This window comes from Periplaneta americana, chromosome 11, assembly GCF_040183065.1.
Source record: "Periplaneta americana isolate PAMFEO1 chromosome 11, P.americana_PAMFEO1_priV1, whole genome shotgun sequence".
NCBI lineage: Eukaryota > Metazoa > Arthropoda > Insecta > Blattodea > Blattidae > Periplaneta > Periplaneta americana.
The window spans coordinates 569,502-594,771 of record NC_091127.1 but is presented as its reverse complement, the minus strand read 5'-3'; the positions used below and the strand labels follow the sequence as shown (position 1 = coordinate 594,771).

The 25,270-nt window shown below is 37.0% G+C and overlaps 1 protein-coding gene across 2 annotated transcripts in view; it reads left to right on the top strand.

Moving 5' to 3' along the window:
* LOC138708697 (uncharacterized) overlaps nt 1-25,270 on the top strand; it is a 43,278-nt gene that overhangs the window by 5,763 nt on the left and 12,245 nt on the right. The window contains exon 1 of one of the 2 annotated variants that reach the window (XM_069838796.1): nt 9,955-10,143. The exons of the other annotated variant lie outside the window; for it this stretch is intronic. The gene's annotated coding sequence lies outside the window, so the exon portion shown is untranslated. Of the gene's footprint in view, nt 1-9,954; nt 10,144-25,270 lie in introns of those variants that run through there. 2 annotated transcript variants of the gene reach the window in all.

The window sequence follows — 25,270 nt, the reverse complement described above, 5'->3', positions numbered from 1 at the left end:
CTACATTAAAATTGTGCAAATGGACGTTAAATTAATTAAACAATAAAAAAATTAAAATAAGTACGATCAAACATTCATGTTTAATATTAAATTGCAATCCTCTATAGTCAATTGTTTTTTATTATTGTCTGTTGTATTCAACATCGACTTTCACGAGGCCATGGAAATTATAACACGAAATTAAATAACATTATTGACACAGCATGAAGGCTAAAATCTAGGCAATTCATACAATATATATCTTTACGCAGTCCAGGACCATATTATGAATTTCTCGATGTAGTTGTAGATAGTGAGCAAGCTGTGTTTTATTCAACTGAATTATTGAATTCTTTGAGACTACAAGGATTTCTACCATATAATTGTTTTAATACTTGATATTGAATCACCAATAGCACTATTGCGAAATATTGACCCACCAAAATCATGCAATGGAACAAGAATTGGTGTGAAAAAACTCATTCAAAACGTAGCAATAGAAGTGACAATATTAACTTGGAAAACGAAACGAGATGTTTTTATCTCACGTACTTCTATGATGCCCACTAACATCCCTTTCGATTTTAAGTAATTGCAATTTCAGTGCGACTAGCATTTGTAATGGTACTTTATTTATAGTTTGGTTTCTTTATTATTTTATTTGTACTTCTGGTGATGTGGAAGAGAAGGCCTGATGGCCTTAATTACGTCAGAATAAATAAATAAACACATATATGTATACACTATATATACATAAAATTAAAACTCATTTGAAAGTAAGGCAAGTGATGAAATGTTTCCTTTCGTTGCCTGATCTGTAATTGTTTAAGTTGAGTTAATCCTTTGAGGCATTTGGTTAAGAAGTTCATTAATTCATGTAAGTGACGCTATGTAAAGATTCATCTTCATGGACGAGGAAAGCTTATTGAAGACAATTCGTTTTGATTGTCTATAGTTGAGATTCTGAGATTTCCGAGAAGTCTAACAACCAGTTTAATTAAATAAAAGAAGCAAAAAGGACAACCCGGGCAACGCCGGGTGCTTTCAGCTAATATATAAGGGTCTTATTTTATTTTATTTTTTTTTTTAATTTTGACGGATTCTGACGGATTTCCAGGTGTTATACTGACGGGGATACAATTTATGTGTTGGCAACACTCGCCGCCGTCGAGAATGCGGCACAGTTCACAGGGCTAACGGCTTCGAAGCTGGGTACCTGGTTCTAATGAAGTGCACTGGTAGCAATATAACATGGGGGCATGAGATAGTTACTCTGCCTGCCATTAAAAATTCACTTCACTAAATCCCCAAGGTAAAAAAAGAGAGAGAATGCGGCACTCTCTGAACAAAACTGTAGAAATATTTGAAGGTATAGAAAACAAGGTATGTGTTACTAGCAACTACCAAGCACACTCGGATGTAGTGCGGCGTGCTGGCCGTCTATCTCACAAAGAAGTATCAGTGCGAGGGATTCCGTATTGTGCTGACCTAGCAGATAGCCTAGGTCCTAGGTCCTCACATTTCGCGGACGAGTAGCCCTTCCTGACAGCTGGGAAATATCACTGGCACCCATTGTCATTTGTGTTAGAGGCCGAGTGAACTTCAGAGCCACAGTGCGACTGGAAAGATTAGATAAAATCTGTAACTTCTTGAACCCGCGATCTCCCGGCTTGCAGCGAAACGCCTTAACCACGACGCTGCCGAGCTTGAAACTCTGTTCATCATTCAGGTAGAATCGGCTCGAGAACAATTGTATGAATAGCTAACGTACATGATTTTACTTTTTAAAGAGATAGCACTCGGCTTTTAGTATTTAATCGGTACTAATGCTACGTTCAATTTTTGTTTAGTGTGTTCATGAATCTGCAGCACACGTCTTCTATCAATTTTATTTTAAAAGCATTTTTCTTCTCATAACAATATTTCCCAATAGAATTAGTTTATCAGTTCTGTATACGCACCGCGCTCGAATGCTACAAAATTTGGTTCACAAATTCTTGTCGAAATATACGTGTGCACATTAGCTGTAATGTACACATGAGAAAGGTGCAGCTTTAAGGCTGTGTGGAAGTCACGGTTGTAAGTTCGGACCCCGCCTAGATATTTGTCCGTGATTTCCTGTGGCTGTCCTTCTGGTGACCTCAGTCATGTTAGATCATAGAAAATTTCCAGACGTGGATTTTGATCAAAGCTCACTCTGAACTGGAAAACAGAGAGCGACAGAGAGACAGGTGGGGGAGTAGAAGAAAGAAATAAAAACAAAGAGAAACAGAAAAAGAAAGAAAAATGCGAATTCTCGCAATTGTATAGTTCAGCAATTGAAACAATTCAGATATCTATTGAAATGCTTAATCTATAAGCTCTAGTTTAGAAATAAACACAGCACGATATTCAGCGATGCACTGTCACTTCGCTAGGAAGAGTAAAGAGCATTTTATTTTTGAAGACAATTGCATTTAACTGTACCATTTACGAAAAAAAAAAAAAAATGAAAATACTTCTTTCCTGGCAATATTGCTACGGGAAACCTGTATTATAATTTTCTATTTTATCTCAGACAGAAAGGCAGTCTTCCTAATTTCTGTATAGGATACATTACTAGTAGAAATGTTTAGTCTATTTCCCTTAATATGAAGTACTGTGATCGTTCACCTCCTCTGAGGCAAGTGGACGTGAAGCCAGCATCTGCTGGTAGGGCTTGGTGCTATATTATTATTATTATTATTATTATTATTATTATTATTATTATTATTATTATTATTACAGTATATGTATATGATAGGTGTGTTAATAATAAGTGACTGCAACATATGACTATGTATTTACTCGTTCTACAATGATGTCAATTGGAACTGAAATGCAGGCTTATGAAGCAATCAGTGGTTACGACATCAGAGCTTGGAGTAAGACCTTTAATATTTCGCAAACTAAAAGAGAGATGCGATAAACATCTATAATACAATCGAAATTTAGATTTTATCGCGGACTGCTTCTTACAAATGTTGCGAACTTTGATTACTTTGCACCTCATGCCTCGTAGTTAGACTTCTTGCCAAATCGTCTAAGTGCAAGCGAGAGATACGGATTTCGGAGAGTGATAAGCATTTCAACATGGCTCTGTATAGAAATATCTTAAAGTTAGGGTCCTTTTTCGTACATTTATGTCGTCTGAATAAGAGGGTCCGTGGTAAAATTCACTGGCAGTTCCTCGCCTATGTAATGTTTGTTCCTTATTAATATTGCGGCTCACACGTACCGTGAGGTTTATTTTAAACAATTTTGCTTATTCACTTTGCGAAGGAGCTGTGATGCTGCAGAGATTTTCATGAAAATGCACTATTTCTGCATGCCACTTAACGAAAAGTTACTTCTTGGCATTATGTCTATTTGCCATTGTGAGTGGTTTCTCCCAACCAGTGTTGCCAACACATAAATTATATCCCCGTCAGTCTAACACCTGGAAATCCGTTAGAATCTGCCAAATTAAAAAATAATAAGACCCACTCAGTATGTCTACATACAAACAGAAAGCAGATTTTACTCGTAACACAACTTACTTACAATCTTGTTTAAAATAATAATTCGCCAACCTCTGACTTGATTATAAGGAAATCTAAAACAGGGGGTTTCTGAACATGGCAGGGCACGGGCAGGGCTGTTCAAAGAAAAAGTAAAATCTCCCAAAAATTATACAATTATAAATGACAGCAGCTAAAAAAGTCAAAAGACAATGTAAATAGTAATTTCCGCCAGAAAATCCGTTACCCGTCAAAGCCATTGTTTTCCCGTCCGCTACGTTGAAATTCCGTCAGTTTTGACGGAATTTCCGTCCAGTTGTCAACAGTGCTCCCAACGTAACGGAAGACTTTTGTACGAGTCGTTCAATCGGGAACGAAGAACACACAAAGCAGAATGTCGATTTATGAGGAATCGACTCTAATCATATTTTCTTTATTTTTTTAAGAAAGATAAAATGATACATGAAATGTTTTCAAACATTTTGTAATGATATAATGTTTGTTTACAGTATGATTAAATGGAGGAATGAGTCTGTATTGTGTATGAATATAGGCCTACACATTATACTATTGCAAAGAAATAGGTTATGGCGTCATACAAATTGCGTTATAAAAGAGGGTACTAACCAAAATGTACGATGCATACAATCATAGAGGCACAGGCTGACATGCCCGAAACCATGTTTTTGTTGTCAAAGAATCTGGAAACGTGTAGTTCCGTGCGATAAAGCAAAGCTTCCTCTTTACTGATGTATATATAATAAGAGAATGAAAAGAAATTATAAGTAACACAAACAAGAACGTATGCTAATCTTCCCTGTCTGCAAGTCCCGGCAGCTTGGGCGTCCGGTTGCTCTCCTCGGTTATTTACTCCATCAAACGTTTAACTTATGAATGGCACTAAATTGATCCAGTGAAAGGACAGATGCATTAATGTCGTGGTACTTCCTGTTCCGTTGACGAGTACTATAAAGGACTAAGACCGATTCTTTTAGTGTCGGGCCTCGAGAAAATCTGTCCCAATACAAAATTCTTCTTCCAGCACAAAATTCCACTTGGACTCGCAACGCTTTGAGCTAATGGCGCATCTATTTAAAGGTAATACAAAGATTGGTAACAAATATTATTAGAAACAGAGATTGTTCGATATAAGTGAACTGAAAATCAAGAAAGGAATTGTAAAAGCGTCAATTTTTAAATGCACTGAATTTAGAATAGTGAATGAGTGTAAGGGAAAGTGCAGGATACAATAATGAGGGAATGTAAGTAAGAGGTATGAAGGTTGTAGGTTATTTTACGACGCTTTATCAACATCTAGGTTATTTAGCGTCTCAATGAGATGGTGATAATGCCGGTGAAATGAGTCCGGGGTCCAACACCGAAAGTTACCCAGCATTTGCTCATATTGGGTTGAGGGAAAACCCCGGAAAAAACCTCAACCAGGTAACTTGCCCCGACCGGGAATCGAACCCGGGCCACCTGGTTTCACGGCCAGACGCGCTAACCGTTACTCCACAGGTGTGGACAAGAGGTATGAATCTGAATTTTATTATAAGAGCGTCTACAAAAAAGGTACAGGCCTATAATTGTGGCACCGAATTCAACATTGAGAGGTCCACATTACATGGATATAATTGTTGACATTAAATATATATCATATATTATATCATATCATATATCATATATCATATATATCATATCATATATTATATCATATCATATCATATATATCACATATATCATATACCATATCATATCATATATTATATCATATCATATCATATATCAAGGGTAATACAAAATTTCTTGAATTCAAAGAAAAAATCGTGAGTATCCTGGACGGCATCCGAGCGACCAGCTCTTTCCGTTTTACAAAAATGCAAAGAAATTACGTAGAGGTCTTGCATACAGCGTTCTGAGTTCAGCACTACATGATCGGAATAGAGTGTTCTTCCAGTACAAAAAAAATGTTCGGTAAGATATTTTATACAGGATTAGGCAACGTTTTTCCGAACTTCTGTGGCGTTAATCAATGATTTGTCATTATCGAATCGAGGAGACAAACTGCCCAATCGGTTGTAATTATATTGGAAGCGTTATTGTCGTAACATAACGACCTGCGCAATTGGCTACAAGACTAACGCAGCTCCCCAGCTGAAAGTTGCCCGTGGTTTATTCGTCTCGAAACGTATGTTTCCTTTCCATATAAATATTTGAACACAAGTGGAAGGATCCACAGGGGAGCAGGACGAGAAAAGTCGGATCGATTTGTTCCTACGTCTAAATGTTGAGGAGGAAGTGATAGTTGAAAAATACATCTTGCGCAAAGAAATAATCTGCAAGTCGTCCTCTTCCGTATAGAACTGGATATATTAGAACTTAATTTTGTGTAAAAGCGCTAAGTCTATAAAACATAAAACAAAATTACGATCCTCAAAAAGACACATATTAGTGAAAATTACGAAAACACGCATTCTTTTTCAATTACGTTTTACGAGCTTCGGAACAAATCATGTGACAGGAATGGAATTACTTTATAGATAATGTGGTTGCATTATTGTACATTATATAATTTAGTGTACACACAAAGAAGAAAATTAACATTTATTTTCTGGATTGCACTTATAATCTTACATAAAACATTTGACTCCTCTTACAAACTGTACGATTTAAATAAACGCATGCTATCAAATTTGCAGAAAATCATATTTAAAAAAAATACTATTCCTACAAAGTATCAATTTCCCGAAGGATAGCACCGCAGCCCTGCTCCTTACCGCTCCTTCTATGTGGGAATGGTGTTTCTATTAGCTATCGTGACTCAACAATGTGGTGCCATCTGTCGATTCAGCCATGTAAGCTCCGGGTCCAGTAAAGTCCCTTCCAGCCCCTGAGATCGTACTGCACGCAATCCAGCTGTACCACTGTAGATGTTATGAGTATTGAAATGGAGACTCATGGCAGAGAACCCCGAGAAAAACCCTCAGCCTTGGCTTTGTCCACCACAAATAAGACTCCGCCATCGTCGGGATTTGAAGCCGGGTCCGCAGTCATCGGAAGCCAATACTCCAATTGAGCTGTCAAGACGGCAATATTTCTAATACCATTTTTATATCTACGAAAATTGGCATTTGAAGGCGATGTAAATTATGATAATGCATGTCAGCTGTGTATAATAAGACTGTTAAGTAGCCTATAATCCCTTATTTTTAAGGTACGTGAACTAATCTCCATGAAAGCAAAATTGTTTTACAACCAGTGACCATTAATCTTTAAGAAGAAAGGGGATTTACAACTAGCAACAGCCAATCCTTTAAGAAAATATCCCTATATGTGCCTGGGTGGCATTCGTGAATCCGACGCCGACAAGTGGGCCATCCTCCCTCAATTGACAAAGCCAGGTCCCATCCTCGAACGAATAGCTTGCCCGGAGTGGCGCACACTGCTAGCCTGTGTTGTATGCCCACATGTCATGCCAGCAGATATTCATGCGAAAAAAAAAAATGTCAGGAACGGAGAGAAAGACAACATCAACAGACTGATTACAAGACTCGGAACAGGAAACACCTACTTCATTCAACCACGTGTGTCGCGATGACAGCTGCATACTACTTGGTACTGAACTGATTAATGTCTTCATAATTTCAGTTTATTATTCTTCCAGACTTCCATGTTACAAATTTATACAAAAATACAGCCATGTTCATAACCTTTGTGCGAGATCGTGCGTATTTGCTTGGTTTCGGCACAAAACCAATCCGCGGAAAGTCTAAAATTCCACATTCAGTATTCCCAACCTAACACACATAACAATTTCCTTCTTCTTACCGCTTAAGTGACATATTGATTTTACTGCTTTAGGCTTCTAACATATTATTTTTAGAGACGTTCAAAATATAGTAATAATTATAAATTGGAAACTTATAACTGCAATTTCACCTAAATTGCAATGTTAATTATTGTTTTTAAATATTTGCAAAAATTAAGTAAACTCTACAACTCCACTAAAGTTACTGCATTCGTGATGCAAGTAACATTAAGGAAGCCGTGAAAAAATAAACAAGATTCCAGATGCCGATGTTATTACTGCAATATGTTATATAAATAATATTGTTAAAATATTAAAATGAAAAATAAATCATTACATAAACCTTACCGTTTGTTTTAAGTTCGCATTTATACACTGGGGGGAAAAAAAGACAGACGTATATCACGGCCTGCTGGAGTATAGTAAACACAGAAAACATTTTAAAGCAACAATGTTGAAGATAGATATTTTTGTTTTGCAAATTTACTGTCATTGAACAGAAACCAAGATGGAGATTTCATTGCAACTAATTAGAAATTCCTCTTCCAGGTATGTAATAAACGATCTTCGCACAAAATAATGTACGATACACGAGCGGTATGTTTTCTTTCAATTCTCAGAAATTAAAAAAGCTCAACTACGTTTCGCTTTTTCAAACCTTTCCTCGAACATGAAAACTTCAACATACCGCTCTTGTAACGCATATTACTATTAACGTCATCCATTGCATTGGATTGCAAAGAATGAGGTCTTTGACGTGCCGGAAAACTCCGATACGGGATACACAGCTTTAGTTCCTCTAGAAATAGTTGCGCTCCGGATTTTTGCGTCCTGAAAAATCGTCGGTTTCAGCGGGTTTGAACTCGAAACTCTTGGGTCTAGAGGCGACCGATTGAAGATATGTCAAGTAATAAAATATTAAAATTTTATCATAACTGTGGGACTATCTATAAAATATATACAAGTGCAGACAAATGACACACATCAAATCCTGCAAAACTATGATCGTATACAAAAAATATTCCTATGAAAGTGAAAACATAGATTTTAGAATCGAATAGTCAAAGAATGCTATACGCTGTCCGTCGGAGTGGTTATGTCGCACCCGGTTCTGCAAAGGCTTTTGGCTGACCTGTCTTAGCTATTTCCTGAAAATATTTTCTGTTTGGAAATGGACGTGTACGTAATATTATAGAACTGTTAAAATAATTTAAAGAAAATGGCCCCGTTAAGTAACTGTTAAGTGACTTTGATGACCTTGCGACATAACCACTCGGGCGGACAATAGATAGAGCAAAAACTTGCCTGTAAGATAATATCAAGAATATAGATATTAGAACTAAATTGAAAGTTAGCAATCTTAACGATATTGTAAAAAAGCTGTACACGAAATTAGCATGAACAAATTAAACAAATACGCACAAGCAGACTGACGAACAACAGGGAACGAAGTATACCGGCGTAGCTCAGGCGACAGGCGCATTTATATATTGATCCGAAGCTGTTTTCGAGTGTGGGTTCGATTCCCGCTTGGACTGATTACCTTTTGGGTTTTTAACGAGGTCTTCCCTACCTATAAGGCGAATGTCCGGTAATCCCATGGTGTATCCTCGGACTCGTCTTTCCAAATTCAATCTCGCTATCACAATCGATTCTAAATAACTTAGTAGTTCATACAGGATCATTAAATAAACGGCTAAAATAAAAGACAGGCTAAAACAAATACGTGAAGAAGTACAACACTAAACTTTGTCCATTTCCACATTAAAGTAAACAGAGATTTTTGATGGGAAGAGTACCTGTGTAAGAGATTCTGTAACCTCATTTACTAGATATTATACTATTTACTATTTATCAAAATAGTTTTGTCATTGGTTATTCTGATTACACAATGACCAGAAACGCAAATTCCTTACATATATAAAACGGTTAACTGTTTCAATACGGGAAATATAGCAATAATAATGAGTGGCGAGACAGCCCATGAAGTGCAGGCTGCTAGCCTCACGGCCACGTGCCTCACCAGAGGTGGACGATCATCCAACTAGAACGTAGCTATCGTGTGCTTAGCACGATCATCCTCCCATCCATTATAGCTGGTTTTCGTAACTGGATTTCGCTACCTATCGTAGCTTCCCAAATTGATCACGATGCTGGGTGGACACCGGCCCCGTACACTGACCGAAATTTCATTAGAAAATCCTTCCCCATGAGAACTCGAACCAGCGCGCGAGTCCTAGGCAGGATGGCGTAGATTACGACGCCACCGCGCGGAATATGACGTTGTACATGAAAGCAAGGTTTAGTGTTATTTAAAAACCCTGCTTTCAAAATGGCGTCACAGCGACTGACAAGGTCAAAAAGGCGCATTAAAATGTATGCAATGTATTTTTTTACATTTCAAAAGGCAAAAAAATATTTTTTTTTGAAAATTCACTGGTTTTGCATCATATTTAACCATCTTCTCTCATTCAGCATGTAGGGCATAATGATAAATTTATATTTAAAAAGTGCGTATGTAACAAAATGAATGGCAGTCGTTGGAATCCCTGGCCACGAAGCCGCGACTCGTCACAGCTTCTGTCGGCTGCCAGAATGAACGTCACTCTCCCCTACGGCGCAGGCGCAGTCGGTATTTCTGCGTCTTGGATGCGACGCAGCGGAGCGTCGGCTGGCGTCTGTTGCACGCTCCCCCCGTTTCTCTCACATCAATACCAGATCTGCGTGCCGTGCGCGAAGGGCACGCGTGCACGATGCTGAGATGTCTGCACAGATGAAACGTCCGTAAGCTGTGATGTCGGGCTGTTACGTGCCGTGCCGGAGCCACAAGCAAACCAGGTAACTACTGAGAGCACTCATTTTCTTTACCGCGATTCGTCCACCCTGAATGACAGTTTTTAACTTATTATTAGCAATGGACATACTTTCAAATAAGAGTACTTTTAGTTTTTAAGGTCAAGCACTAATTAACTGAACTAACTGTCCAGCAATACCGTCACACAAACCACACAAATATTAAAATAATCTAACTACAACTGTTTCGTGAAGTTCATACGTGACGTCAAATTATAAGTAGGCCTATACTAATTATTATTACTAATTGATACTATCTTGTCAACGTCAAAATATAAATCCATAACATATATATCGCAGATAATAATTAGTAGTTTTCATTATTATTATTATTATTATTATTATTATTATTATTATTATTATTATTATTTCACAGCCTTCCTGTTCTTGAATCTTTTAAGAGCATGTCTTCAATTTTATTGCTCGAATTCGATTCCCGCCAGGACAGTGAAGTGGAAATGTTCCTCCCTCCCTAATTTTCTTGCTTTCTGCCTGTCCTTTCATTTTCTTGGGTCACGTTGCGTACAAGAACGGGCAATCGCACGCAATACTTTTGATGTTTAATATTGGATTTGTGGTGAGGAAATATACGTTAATAAAAAGTAACAATATCAAAATAAATCTTAATTCTTCGATAAAATTACAAAAATTGTTCTATTCTATATCTCATTTTTAAATAACTTTTTTAAAGGAATAATGCCTTTCAGTCAGTGTGGGTTTTGTGTACGTTCTGTTTTAATAATTGCGCTTGTTATTAAACATAGCTGAGAATAAGAAGTGAAGTAGGAAATTAAGGGTGATAAATTAGAAGGAGGGATAAGTGAAAATCAAGGGGCGTGAAAGACATAGTTTTAAGAGTAGGTATTAAAGTCACGCGCGATACGTGTGTGTTTTAAGCTGTAAATAGTGTTAAGTAAAGGAGTGCTGGCCCGAATACAGAAACGTGAATGGTCAGCAGGGCCGAATGTGTTGTATCATACCATGTGATTGATTTCATTTATGTCGCGTTTAATTTAATCTAGGGATGTAAAGATAGCAGCATAAGCTTAGCAACATTGTATTCTAGAAACGCATCGTAATGTAATCCTTGTTCTGCAATAGTTTTGCTCAAAACTAAATTTGTTATAGCTCATGTGAAAACAGCAAAGATGACAGCTCAGTGATCTGAACGCATTAACAGCGGACTGAAATAAAAGTTCCTACTATTGTTTGCCAAATAATACTTGACCATCTAGCCAACTTTTTTCTTCTCGTAAACCAACTCTTTGGAATTTCAAAGTGATATCTGAACAAGTAGAAATTTACGATTCGTCACTTACCGCACGTCAAGGATCATATGTGCATTAAACTTTAATTCATATTTTGTGTCATTTAAGTTTCTTTTCTCTCTGAAATTGAGACGTCAACGTCAGCGCTATTTCTTATTTTTCTTTTGCGGTTATTTGCTCCGTGGAACATTCACAGTTTATCTTGTTCCGGTTTCTCGTTGCTTGGGGTACAGATCATAGTGATTATGACTTTCGAATTAGTGCATTTATGGCGAGAGAAATGTATGTCTAGAAACCCGGCTTCAAAATCCTTTTAATAATACACTGAGGTATAATTTATTAATTTTTGGTCAAAAATGACGATTTTCCGTTTTTATCATTAAAATTTGCTGAAGGTCTGAAATAGCCCTCCACCAATTTTCATGCCCACAGAGTTGTCCAATTACCAGTTAGAGTTAGAAGATACTGCAGGTACAGTATTTACTTTCATCTATGTACTTTCAAACTTTTAAACACATTTTTCTCGGCTTAGATATTTTGTACCCGATGGCGGGCTTATGTGAGGGCGGTAATGAACCTCCGGGTTCCTTAAAAGCCGTAAGTAAGATATTTTGTACATTTTCCTTTACTAACATGCTACTCTTTCTATAAATGCCGCAGTAGATGTAGGATTTTGGCGCGTTCTTGACGTGTGCTGAACATTAATTGCCATCAAGATTTCCTTTAGATCTCACATTTTATTTTTATATACTTGCAATTTTTCGGACAATTTTATGCTAGACTGCATTAAATGTTTTTCTTATTTTTTAAGTAAATGAAATGGAAACCCCTGACAGCAAGTTTTGTTTCTGAGAATCTGAAGAATGTATAGACAAAATTTCATATAAAATTTTGAAATTTGTACGAAAACTACCTAACTTATTTTTAGAAAATGCTATTTAAATTTACAAAAATGTTAACAATGCACACATACACACTCACTATTTATTGCAGCAGCACGCGCTTTGTCTCCAGTTTCAATAGCTTAGAAAATGAAATTTCACCTCCGTGTGCCCTTGCAGTTGAAAACTGGGTGAAACACAAGTGTTTTCAGAAGAAGCGAAGTTAAGTGACTTAATTATCTTATCGACGATAATATTAGACAGAAGAAGATAGTTACGCTCTCACTTGCACACAGTGTAGACATGGCTATTTTATAAGGAATGAGGAGGACGAATCCCAGAAAAGTGTGTATTTCATATGCTAGGAAGATGAGCTGAGAAGAAGGTAGAAGTTTTCTTGGAAAAACATTAAAACTTAGTAAGGGTTTCGCATTGTGTTTCAACTTTCAATAGAGGTAGACTAGGTCACTGTCCTCATATCTCCATCTCTTTCTGAAGTGTTTGTGCAGTTTTCCTACGTTACCTGGTTTACAGTTAAATAATAACTGTGCTTTTAAGTAAGCAATTTCCGAGAGAGAAATATTGTCGGAATTTTTAGTATGAATTTGTATTAACTAAATAACAATTAATATCAACTACAACCGATTAATTTTAATCGACTCGATAATTCGATTAAATATTTTTGATCGATTAATCTTACAACAGACATTGATCGATTAATCGATTAAATCCCACAACACTAATTACAACCATTATAAAATTTTAAAGACAAAATGCTTAAATTTAATAAAACAATTGCTGTCCTCATCATAAGAACTGAACAGATAAGAGAACAGAATAAACTACAATTATATGCAATTCCTGAGATATTTCTTACAAACGTAGTTAACAATGCAGATCAGAAAAAAATTAGAATATAGACATAATTTATACGAATACATTATACAGTAGATATGAATATAGAACCAGAATAATGCACTTCAAAGCAACGCATCTTGCAATGGTGGACGACGGAACACGGCCTATTATGTAGTAGTACTAGCAGTAGTAGTAGTAGTAGTAGTAGTAGTAGTAGTAGTAGTAGTAGTAGTAGTAGTAGTAGTAGTAGTAGTAGTAGTAGTAGGTTTATTTTGCCTGGCAGAGTTAAGGCCATGAGGCCTTCTCTTCCACTCAACCAGGTTTCAATAATATACATGAAATACAAAATTAGATTACAAAACAACACAAAAGAAGATACCTTAGAAATTACATAAAATATTATGTGGATGGCGAGGACGATGTAGTGTGAAATTGTATTATTTTAGCAAGTCTAAACTTCGTTCTCGAAAGGTCATGCTGTCACTCGCCTTTTAAAATTAATACTGATAGATAACATTGCGCTGTATTTGCATCATATTCTTAATGCAGACGTAGTCAGGAAAGAGGTTCCGTGCGGCACCATTGAAATGAACTGTCTAAATTTCACATGAGTGAAATCCCATTTTCTCTTGCTGACTAGGTAAATTTCTTTCGACTTTCACCATCATTATTAGCTTTTATGTGTTGGTAGACAATCTGATCAGTTTTCGTGACACGACACATAATAAAATGCGATTTTAAGATTATTTATTATCCAACGTTTGCTCTCTTGCAGGAGGCAACCTCCGTTTTATTGCCTCTGAAATATTTAACGCAACAATTAACGTGTTTCCAACCGACTTGGACACATTATTGAGTCGCTGTAGTCGCATTCATTATGTGAAAACAGATTTAATAAAAAAACGTACTTTATCGTATGTCGTATAACGAATTTTATTATTCTTATCTCCAAATCTTTTTGTTTTTGTCATCCTCGTCGGTCTTATAACATATTAAACTATAAATATGGGAAATGCCTGTTATTATTCGGTTGAGAAGCTTCTATCATTCAGTCTGCTGTCAAAAAATCTGAAAGTTAGAATTTATAAAACAGTTATATTACCGGTTGTTCTTTATGGTTGTGAAACTTGGACTCTCACTTTGAGACAGGAACATAGGTTAAGGGTGTTTGAGAATAAGGTACTTAGGAAAATATTTGGGGCTAAGAGGGATGAAGTTACAGGAGAATGGAGAAAGTTACACAATACAGAACTGCACGCATTGTATTCTTCACCTGACATAATTAGGAACATTAAATCCAGACGTTTGAGATGGACAGGGCATGTAGCACGTATGGGCGAATCCAGAAATGCATATAGAGTGTTAGTTGGGAGGCCGGAGGGAAAAATACCTTTAGGGAGGCTGAGACGTAGATGGGAAGAAAATATTAAAATTGATTTGAGGGAGGTGGGATATGATGATAGAGACTGGATTAATCTTGCTCAGGATAGGGACCGATGGCGGGCTTATGTGAGGACAGCAATGAACCTCCGGGTTCCTTAAAAGCCAGTAAGTATAAACGGTAGCGTAATATTATTTAAAACTCAACTGTCGCGAAACTTTTAAAATATGTAATGAGAAAGTATGCGTCACGTGACTTTTTTTCACTGACAGACTGTGCAGCAATTTCACGACTGTTAGCGTCGCGTACCGATTAACTAAAGAAAACCATAAAGAGGATACGCGTCATGTTCAATCGCTCCAGAATTATAAACTAAATGAGGTAGGAAATTAAGTAGCGCAGGCTACATCCTTAACGTTCAACTACTGCGTTACATCGAAGCACAATGTAAGAGTAGTTCCATCACTAGGCTGCGAAAGTGAACCTTCACGGTAATAAGTAGCTGCAAACGTAAGTGAAACTGATAATCATCATCATAACACTTTTCACGGATTTGGACCAAATGGTTGGTCCGTTCCGGTCTCAGTTGTCCAGCAGTCGTCTCAATGGTTGTCCCTGACGTCTTGTTCCTCAAGGTTGGTAAATTTTCATTATTCTTGGGGGACGATCTCGTGGCATCCATTTGACGTGTTCAAACCAGTTGTTTTTTTAATTTTATCCAGCAATGCAATCCATTTTTATTTCTTGTTATTCTTTTTATTTCTACTTTATCTAAAACATAACAATAACGCACAGAATGCGATGGTGGACTCTTCGTCACTGATTCCGTTTGCAGTTGGACTTTCAAGCAAGAAGGATCGCTCACTATTGGCACAACGATGGACCGGAAAAGCGTGATGGCAGAGTGAAAGAAAGGCAAAACAATTAGAGACGAAGCATCATCATTGCTAATGTAGGCATATCAGCGAAACATGCTTACGTATTGTACGTTATGAAACTGCACGACCTATGAAGAGAAAGCAGCGTGATAGTGCAACAAATGTATTTCTTATACCCATCATGCATTTGGCACGTCATCTGCGTGTTGTGCAGAGCAATTTCTACTGATTTCATATCTGTGAGATAATTAACCTGGCTACAATATAATGCAGCTTTCAATTCCAATAGTTAGTTTTGAGTAAATGCAGGATAAACATTTCAAAGTCGTATGAAAACTCAGGACTACCAAGTATCAGTATGAGCCCTGCAGACTTTGCACTTGAACTCAGTTCTACTGTTTGATAGAGGATCAAATAAAGATTACAAAACTGTCTGCAACGCTAAGTTCAATTTTTGGGATTTACGACTATTATTGTAGGAGTGTGATAATGAATATCACGTTTAATAAAGCGTCATATCAATAATGCATAAACCATAAAACAATTAAATTAATTTAGCATTTGCAAACTCACCAATTGAAACACGACATTAAGATACTTACCATGCATGCCTTACTGGAACAGAGATGTTCATCAAAATTGTAAAATTTACGCAACACATTGTAGCATTATTACAATACGAGAACCTCACTCCTTTCAGATATTTAAGGGGAAGGTACACCTTTCGCTAGCACAAGGTGCAGCAGTGTTTTGGCTCTCGTCTTACGACGTAATGCACCAATTCACATCAGGCGACCGACGGTAGCGTTCGTCAAAGAACTGCCATTTTGTTTGACAGTAGAGGCCTATTTTAACAACAATTCTGAAATTGCTACACAGTGTATATTAACTTGGATCGACATGGAGGAGGCCAGAAGCTCGCACCACTGCAAGACGGTAAGTTCCTTTACAAACACCGCACAGCAATCGTAAACCAGGACGGAGTGAAAAGAAGGTCCCGGTAAGATGTGAAAACCACTTGGATCTGACTGGCGACACTCTGGGACTTGGTGCACTTCTGATCGAGAATCAGGATGTCCACTGTCACTCTTACAAACTCCAAATCGTACAGGAAACGAAGCCCCAAGCGAACAGTTTTGTGTTCTCATAAATTTTAAACACATTGATTATGCCAGACGAAGTTTTGAACAAGCAGAATATTTAATATTAATATTAGAGGAGAAAAATTCGCTCCGGCGCCGGGGATCGAACCCGGATCCTTGGTTCTACGTACCAAGCGCTCTCACCATTGAGCTACGCCGAAGTTCAATCAACAGCACTGGATCGAACTCCTCTCCTCCAGTGTTTTCCCCTTGTGGCCTGACTCCAAGTTGGGCATGTATGTTGACATCTTACATTAAGTCAACTGCCATTATACAAGGAGCGCACTCAGTTGAGTGACTTGGTGGCCGGGATTCCACAGTAATATGCACTGTTGCTCGAAGAATATACGTAACAGAATATATCTGTTATGGTAACAGCTCCTCGTCACTGTCAACAGTCATCGCTGTTTCACAATGTTGCAAGACTTCTTTCTTTCTCAACTATGGATGTTAAACGTGGATATGAACAGTGTGTGGTTTCAACAGGCTGGCGCGATGCATGGGGTTGTTAAAACAGCTTTCCATACAAAGTCATTTCTCAATATGGTGACATCCCTGGCAATCCCAGTCTCCGGATCTCACATTTACTGATTTCTTCTTATGAGTTACCTCAAGCAAGAAGTCTTCCTACCACCATGTTGGAATTGAAGAACTGCATCAGGCGATGTTACGAAGAGTGATGGACAGCTTGCAAGAATGTATGGCGTGGCGTGGCAACCGTTCGCCAGGAGTCATCCTCAAACATTGACAGATAAATGGCATTCCTTTCTCTTGCATTTGACACTTACAAGGAGAGGACACGCTCTGTACATCACCGAATTAAATAAGATTGTGTGAGATGAAAGTACAAGACGTACTGTTTAAAGTCATAACTGGTATAGGTGGCCAATGACCCCTCGTTTTGGAAATATTGGCTATTGTTTGTGACTTACTTCCGTTAGGTGCCTAATAGGGAAGCATGACACTATGTAACAGCGTAGCTCATATGGTTGGATGCTGAGTTGTCATCCAGGCAACCCCAGTTCGAATCCTAATGCCTTCTCATTTTTTAAAACTTGATATTATTATTATTATTATTATTATTATTATTATTATTATTATTATTATTATTATTATTATTATTATTATTATTATAACCAAAAGAACAATTTGGCCCAAGAGTGCAACGTCAAGTAAATGAACTCACTTCTAAATTCGGAAATATATGTGTAACACGTTCTTCATCAGGAAAGCTGACATCTCAAATCCATAAGCAATACCTGGAAAAAGTAATAAAGACATATGTGAAAGAGCAGCCATTTCTTCTAATTCTGGACTCATGGGTAGGGCAGGTAAATCCTTCTTTGTATGATGAAATATTTACAAATGAAGAAAATGAAGTAACGTGCAACCTTAAAGTGATTTCACCCAAATGTGCTGGATGATGCCAGTCCTGTGATGTTTATCTTTTTAGACAGGTGAAGATTTTTTATCAAATATTTGCAAAATAGCTCTCCTTTTACAAACTGGACGACAAATTGCTTCAAGGGAGGATGCCCCCAAAATTCACTCCTTCATTCACTTTCAGTTGTGAGCTCCTATATTCAAAGCCATGTTGAAATATGCCTGGTATGCATCAAAATTAATAAACGAACGACAAGTGTTTGTGAATGTGAAGGATATCTGTTTCGCAGCAGAAGTGCGGAAAAATGTGTGTGACTGTGGACAACCTTCTTTCATTTGCTGTGCATGGTGCAGGAAATATGTATGTATTGTGTGTTTTTATCATATTTATCATAATGAAACATATACAAAATGAAGTGGAATAGAAACAGAGAGGGCAGCAGTGACCTGTCTACGTGAGCAGTATTTCCTTGTTTATCCTTTACAATACAATGTTAGTTAATTAGTAATTTGTTTAAAACACGATGAAGCGTTCAATACATTGAGAAATATGATATATGTAAATAGATTACTGTGATCACACTATTAATCATTCTTAAAAGAAACAAATGTAGGACCAGTTAAGATTCGAACTCAAGTTCCCTGAATAACAACTCAGCACCCAACCATATGAGCTACGCTTTTACACAGTCCAATGCTTCCCTATTAGGCACCTAACGGAAGTATGTCACAAATAATAGCCAATATTTCCAAAACGAGGGGTCATTGGCCACCTATACCAGGTATGACTTTAAAGAGTACTTCTTGTACTTTCATCTTACAAAATCTTATTTCATTCGGTGATATACAGAGCGTGTCCTCTCCTTATGAGAGAAATAAATGGAAGTTGCTCACTTACGCTGAGAGTTTAAAAATGCGATATCAACGCTGCCTCACCTGTATAATTTTATCATATTTCAACTTTTTTTTTTGCTATGTACAAGTATCAAGGTAGTGACAACGAAGAACTTATTTTCTGTGAAAACTTTGCACCCACACAAAAGCAGGAAGCTTTTTTAAGTGCTTAATTCGTAACTGATTATGGCACTGGGTGGACTAACTTCTGATGAGGGTCGAGCAATATGGTGCTTCTGCACGTGTTCGTAAAGTGGCATCACATGCTATTTGGGTACATTGCTTTAACATTGGCTGCTGAAACCATCCCATGTGACTTCAAGACAGTTTTTGACTCAATTAAGATTGTTAATTTTATAAAGGCTGTTGTTTTACCTATGTTGAGTGCTAGCAGATTAAAATCTAGTGTGTTAGTGGAATTGTTAATAAACTTGGTTATTATAGCCCATCATTCGTATACTACTATTAGGCACGACTTGGCCTGTATATAAAATTAATAGTTTATCTGCCTCCTCAAAAATCAGAAATAGGCTTAATTCTGTTTAGAGTGGTAACATGTTTTAATGTTGTAGTTAAACATATTTTTAAAAGCTATAAATCAAATTTAAACGCAGACAGGAGTGTTGCCCAGGGGACGGGTTGTGCTATTTACTAACATTCACTCGACTTCCACTTGGTACTTGTGTGAATGGTGTATATAAAACTTATTACCCGTATGATAAATTTGTAATGTAAAAAATTAGGACTAACGGAGATTCGAACGTACTACAACCAAAGCTATCTGGTTCAGACCCGTGCTTAAGCTACAACGACTCACACTTTAATCTGGCGTATTACGTAGTTTTCTCATTTATCTTCGTTTCGATAAATTTTGTACTCCATTTCGATAGATATAATATTATCAACAGTAATTTCACTAGAGGCTATGATTTATCTAGAGAAAATCAAAACCCGAGTGGGATTTAATTGACTATTACACGATTAGAAGAAAGTATATAAAGATTAGAAGTAACGAAGTACTCCAATACAATAAAATATTAATTGACTTACGAAAATACAACTGTCTTCAAATGTATTATTGTACCGTTTCAACATTACAAATATTACGCTAGATGGCAGTAGTGTTTTATGATTATGTTTTCTTGTTATTAGCTGTGCCAACTAAGGAATCTTCATTGAACTCTGTGGACGGTTACTAGTCAAGAAGGATTTGTTGATTCAGTTTCATTTTTATTAAAACATGGTGCTCTATAAGATAATTGGGATTTGCATTCCACTGCAATCATTCGGATCCCAGTAATCAACGTCACTTGACAGATGATTTTCAATAAATCTTAGTATTAAACAATCTCTGATACGTGACAATCCATAATATCATATAGCAGAAGCTACAGCATAACCTAAATAATATAAACAAGTGTTAGAAAACAATTTTAAAAGAAACAATTATTGAAAGTACAATTTTCAAATTTGAATGTTTTAGTGGTTGGTAGTTCAGCTCATGTTATATTTGACGTGTGCGTAAAAGAAGTGAACTCGTTGATGTACATGGTGTATCCCTCAACTTATTCAGGATTTCCGAATGGTGCTCTTCATATATGACCAGTGATCTTTATTAATTCTTGTTCTTGAATGCCAATGCGAGTCATATTTGAAAGTGCTGTGCATCGACTGGAGAGGTCAGGTCGATGGCATTTAAGTGTGCTTAAATGCCGCAGGCTCTTGTCAGTAGATTTACTGGCATGTAAAAGAACTCCTGCGGGACAAAATTCCGGCACATCCGGCGACGCTGATATAACCTCTGCAGTTGCGAGCGTCGTTAAATAAACCATAACATTTTCGACTGGAGTGGTTTGTAATTTTCTGTTTTTTGACGTCCAGACCAGTGCAGTTTGAAATGTTGGCAAAGAAACAAATGCTAGGGTAGTGATAAAAATAAACATATGCTAGGGACGCGATAAAATTAAACAAATGCTAGGGACGCGATAAAATTGTGCGATAAGCAGCCATGCTTGGTTGAAAGACGTCCTTTCGTACCGTTTTATTGGTCAAAAGTAGTATGACGTAGTAAAAGTGTAATAGTCTGTAGTAATGTCACGAGAGGTCTCAGACCTCGAGTGGCATTTATTAGGACTATTTCGTGAATAAAATAAAAATGTAAATAATATATCCCTAAAATTCGATCACAAAATGTTAATAATTGTATATTTACGAATACTTCACCTATTCAGACATTGTGAAGTTGAAATAGATGAATATCGATAACTGCAATAAAGAAATTCGATGTTATTATTCAGTAATGCCAATTGCGAAAAGCGAAATACAGGTTTAACAATGTTAATTACATGTACTGTACTTTTCTCTTATTATTATAATATAAATACATTTTCATTATCTGCTGAAATCATGATTTAATTTAAAATTTTATAATATAATTACAGTAACCTGATTAATACATTAATTAAACGAAGAATTGTTGAAAACGCAGTTATCTAATCTGAATGAAGGAATGTAATATTTTTCAGTTAGCCTACAATGGACATGGAATTAGAAGATGATGTATTTTATAGGCTACAGTTATAGGTTAGGTTACCTGTGTGAGCAAGACCAGTGTCAGCTGTGCCTTATTTCGACCGTTACTACGTGCTACAGGCAAGCATTTTTTATAGCTCGACAAACGCATTCTCGCTGTAGTGTGTTACGGAACTAAGGCTCCATCTACAGAGTTCAAATTTTCAATCGCTTATGCATGGAACCTGGGAAGAATATTGAAAGAATCAAGTTTAAAACGTACATTCAATTACGATGCATGAAGATTTTGTGTCTACATGGTGCGCCGTTTTGAACGTCGTCTTCACTGCGTAAATATATCATTTAATATTAAATATTAATCATGCATTCATTGCTTTAAAGTTGAAAGAAAAGTTTAACCGTGTAGTTGTATCTTAATGTATTCATGATCATCGATTTACGGAGGAACAGTTGGCGACAATGACTAAACAAAAGACCGACCATGCGATAAATTGATAGCGATAAATCTAGCTGCAAAAATTATCGCAAAGTGTGACTGTGATTGGTTGGAATTTAAAATTGCATTACACTTCATTGGTCGAAAATGAAATGACGTCATATAAACGAAATAGTCAATGTTATTTCTCTTTGTCTCTTCAGAGGCCCTGATGCAGCTAGAATAAGCCCTTCGGTTTATTTTATAACATATTTTAGAACAAAATACAGCACATTTACGTGGTTTAATTGTGTCGGTTTGTGACCTGGAGCTTCAAGGAGACAGGCATGCGCACTGTTCTGTTTCTGTTGTCGCCGGCCCATTCTTTCTGAACCTTATTGTACACGTTTTCGTATGTTTCAAGATAGAATAACATTGTCTTTGTGGACAGAATACGTCTTCAGTGACTGAATTCCTGAGCTGCCGTACCGCAGCTTGCTGTAGGAAAGGAGGCGGACAGTGTTGCATTTTGGGAAACATACCACCTGTGGTTTACAGTATAAATTGTTTATACCGTGACTTACAACGGACATACATAACGTAATTTTTTACGATTTCTTATGTAAGAAGAAAGAAATCGATGACAAGTATTAGAAAATCGTTATCAGCTGTTATTGTTACCAGCATATAAATTACTAGTACGTCCAGTAATGGAATATGGTGCTGCATGTTGGGATCCTTACAGATTAGAACATATTAAGACACTGGAAAAGATTCAAAAACGGGCTCTCAATTGTTGTCGGAAATATTCACCATTAAAATGGGACACACTCACGGACAGGAGAACACGAATTCGATTATACGCACTGTTCAAAACATACAGAGGTGAGCCTGCCTGGAGAGAAATAAAAAATAGGTTGCAGCCGCCAAATTACTCTTCAAGGAACGACCACTCATATAAATTGAGGGAAAGAAGACAGAGGACTGACACTGGAAAGTTTTCTTTTCTCAATCGTATTATCAGGGATTGCAATGCTTTACCTGCAGACTTACTAAAGGCTTTGCCAACAACCAAAAATGTATTTAAAAATAGACTTAAGGACCTTACTAATAGACGGTAATTATACACAGTATTTAAAGGGTGTAAATGATATTTTGTTATTGAAGTGTTGTATCAGTGAAGAATTATGTGTGTCAGTGAAGTCTGTTGTATCAGTGAAGAAGTATGTCGTGTCAGTGAAGTGTGCTGTGTAAGTGAAACGTGTTCCTGTCAGTGAAGCCTTTATAGTTTATAGTGGCAGTGCAAAGAATTTGAACAGTGAAATGTTTTTGAAGTGTTAGTGAAATCAGGATAGAATCAGTGAAATGTGTCGTAGTTCCAGTGCAATGAGTGAGTTGACAGCGAAATGAGTGTAGTGTTGAAATGTACTTGTGCAGATATGAACATATCATACTCGTGGGTTTTAGTTCGAACTTAGGTTTAAGATACAAATTAGCTTTACTTTAAATGTTATTTTAAGTGATGGTGCTTCATTTGATTTAGGATGTTCCCTGTTATTATTATTATTATTATTATTATTATTATTATTATTATTATTATTATTATTATTATTATAAATTATTGTTAGTATTATTATTAGTTGTATGTTTTATTAATTGTGTTTATTATTGTCATTACTGAGTGTAATTAGTTACCACTGCCACCGGTACCGTATATACCCATTGCAGTGTGAATAAATACATACATACCAACAGACTGAACTAATTTCGTCACATTTCCAATGAAAATTTGAATATTCGGATATGAGGACGGCCATGACATGAGTGTACATCCGAACACATTTCATCAGACAGTTACAGATTCTAGGACGTAGTATGTTCAGAGAGAGATGAAACTATGGCATGGCGAGTGCTTCTCCATCAGCCGGGCAATGGTAGACTTTGAACGAGGTGCAACAGTGACGTAGAATCTCAGAATCATAGTGTTCTGCCCAAGGGCAGGTTTTTTACAGCAAGCCCAACATTCTCCAATCTTTCCTCTTACCCGTCTTCCACTTAATCACCGAATACGATCCATACATCTTAATGCCATCACCTTCTTCTGCCCCAAACTTTTCTGTTCACCCCTCAGTAGGCAGTTTCGTCTCAGCCAGTGACCCAGCCAATTCCTTATTTATTTTCCTTAGTTCTTTTTTCAGAGGTCTGCAGAAGATGCTCCCTTTTCTATTAAAAGCTTGCTTTGCCATTGCTATCCACCTTATGAACAGCTCATGTTACTACTTATAGTACACCCCAAGTAGTTGAAGCTGTCCACTTGTTCCGCTGCCTCAGTTTAAACTCGCAGGTTTATCTTCTTTATTTTTGTTCCGATAACCATGATCTTCGTCTTGTTTGCATTTATCTTCATCCCATACTGCTCACAGCTGTCATTTAGCTCCAGTAGCAAATTCCTTAGTATAATATTCTCTTCTAGTAACGCCATATCAGGAAATCTTATGCACTTTATTCTTTTTCCTCCTACTATCACCTCTCGCATGTTCTGAAAATACTTCTTCACTAAATTCTCCAAGTACATGCTGAACATGGTAGGTAATAAAAGGCGTACTTGCTTTACTTCTCTCCCTATTTCACTCCCTTCTGACATTTCTTCTCTTATCCTGACTTTGATTAGTTTCATAAAAAATTACTGAACAGCCTCCCCTTTTTCAATCCACCCAATTTTCTTCAGAATCCCCATAACTTTATTTCAATTCATTCTGTCAAAATGTCCCTTATAGGTCCGCAAATATTGTATACACTTCTTTATTCTTCTCGAGATATTTTTCGCCCATTGTTCCTAGCAGTCCAATTGCATCTCTCGTACCTTTTCTCTTCAAACTCTCCTTCCATCTTAGAAAAACACGTCGTATTCGCAGGAAAATCTTCGCCGAGTGCGATATCAGGCTGATAGTCCTAACTCGTTACATTTCTTGGCATTATTTTTCTTCGGTACTGGCAGCAACACTGTGTCCGTAACATTTTCAGGTCATCCGCATTTCTCATATAGGCTACTGTATTTTGTTGTGTGATAGAACTTCCTTCTTGTCTCCACCCAAGCATTTCACTATTTCAATGAGGATTCCATCAACTCGTGTTGCTTTCCCATACTTCATTTTCCTAAGCGCTAGCTCAACTTCTTCCCTTACGACAGAATAGACTCAACAGAACATCCTTCTTCGTCTCCTGACACGGCTATTCCGTCTTCTACAACTAAGCCATCTGGACGATTAAAATGGTGGAAGAAAAAAATATATTTTTATCTGCCCTCATGAGAATGACTGTTAGACTTTCGCATTACCAAGAGTCGTCTCATTCCTTTTTTTTGGGGGGGGACTGTAGGGGAGACTGTTGTACCTTTAGCATACTGTACCTTTGAACATTTTTTGTTTTTAAATTTTTGCTGCTACCTAGAAGGCTCAAATTAAGTAGATTGCAGAGAAA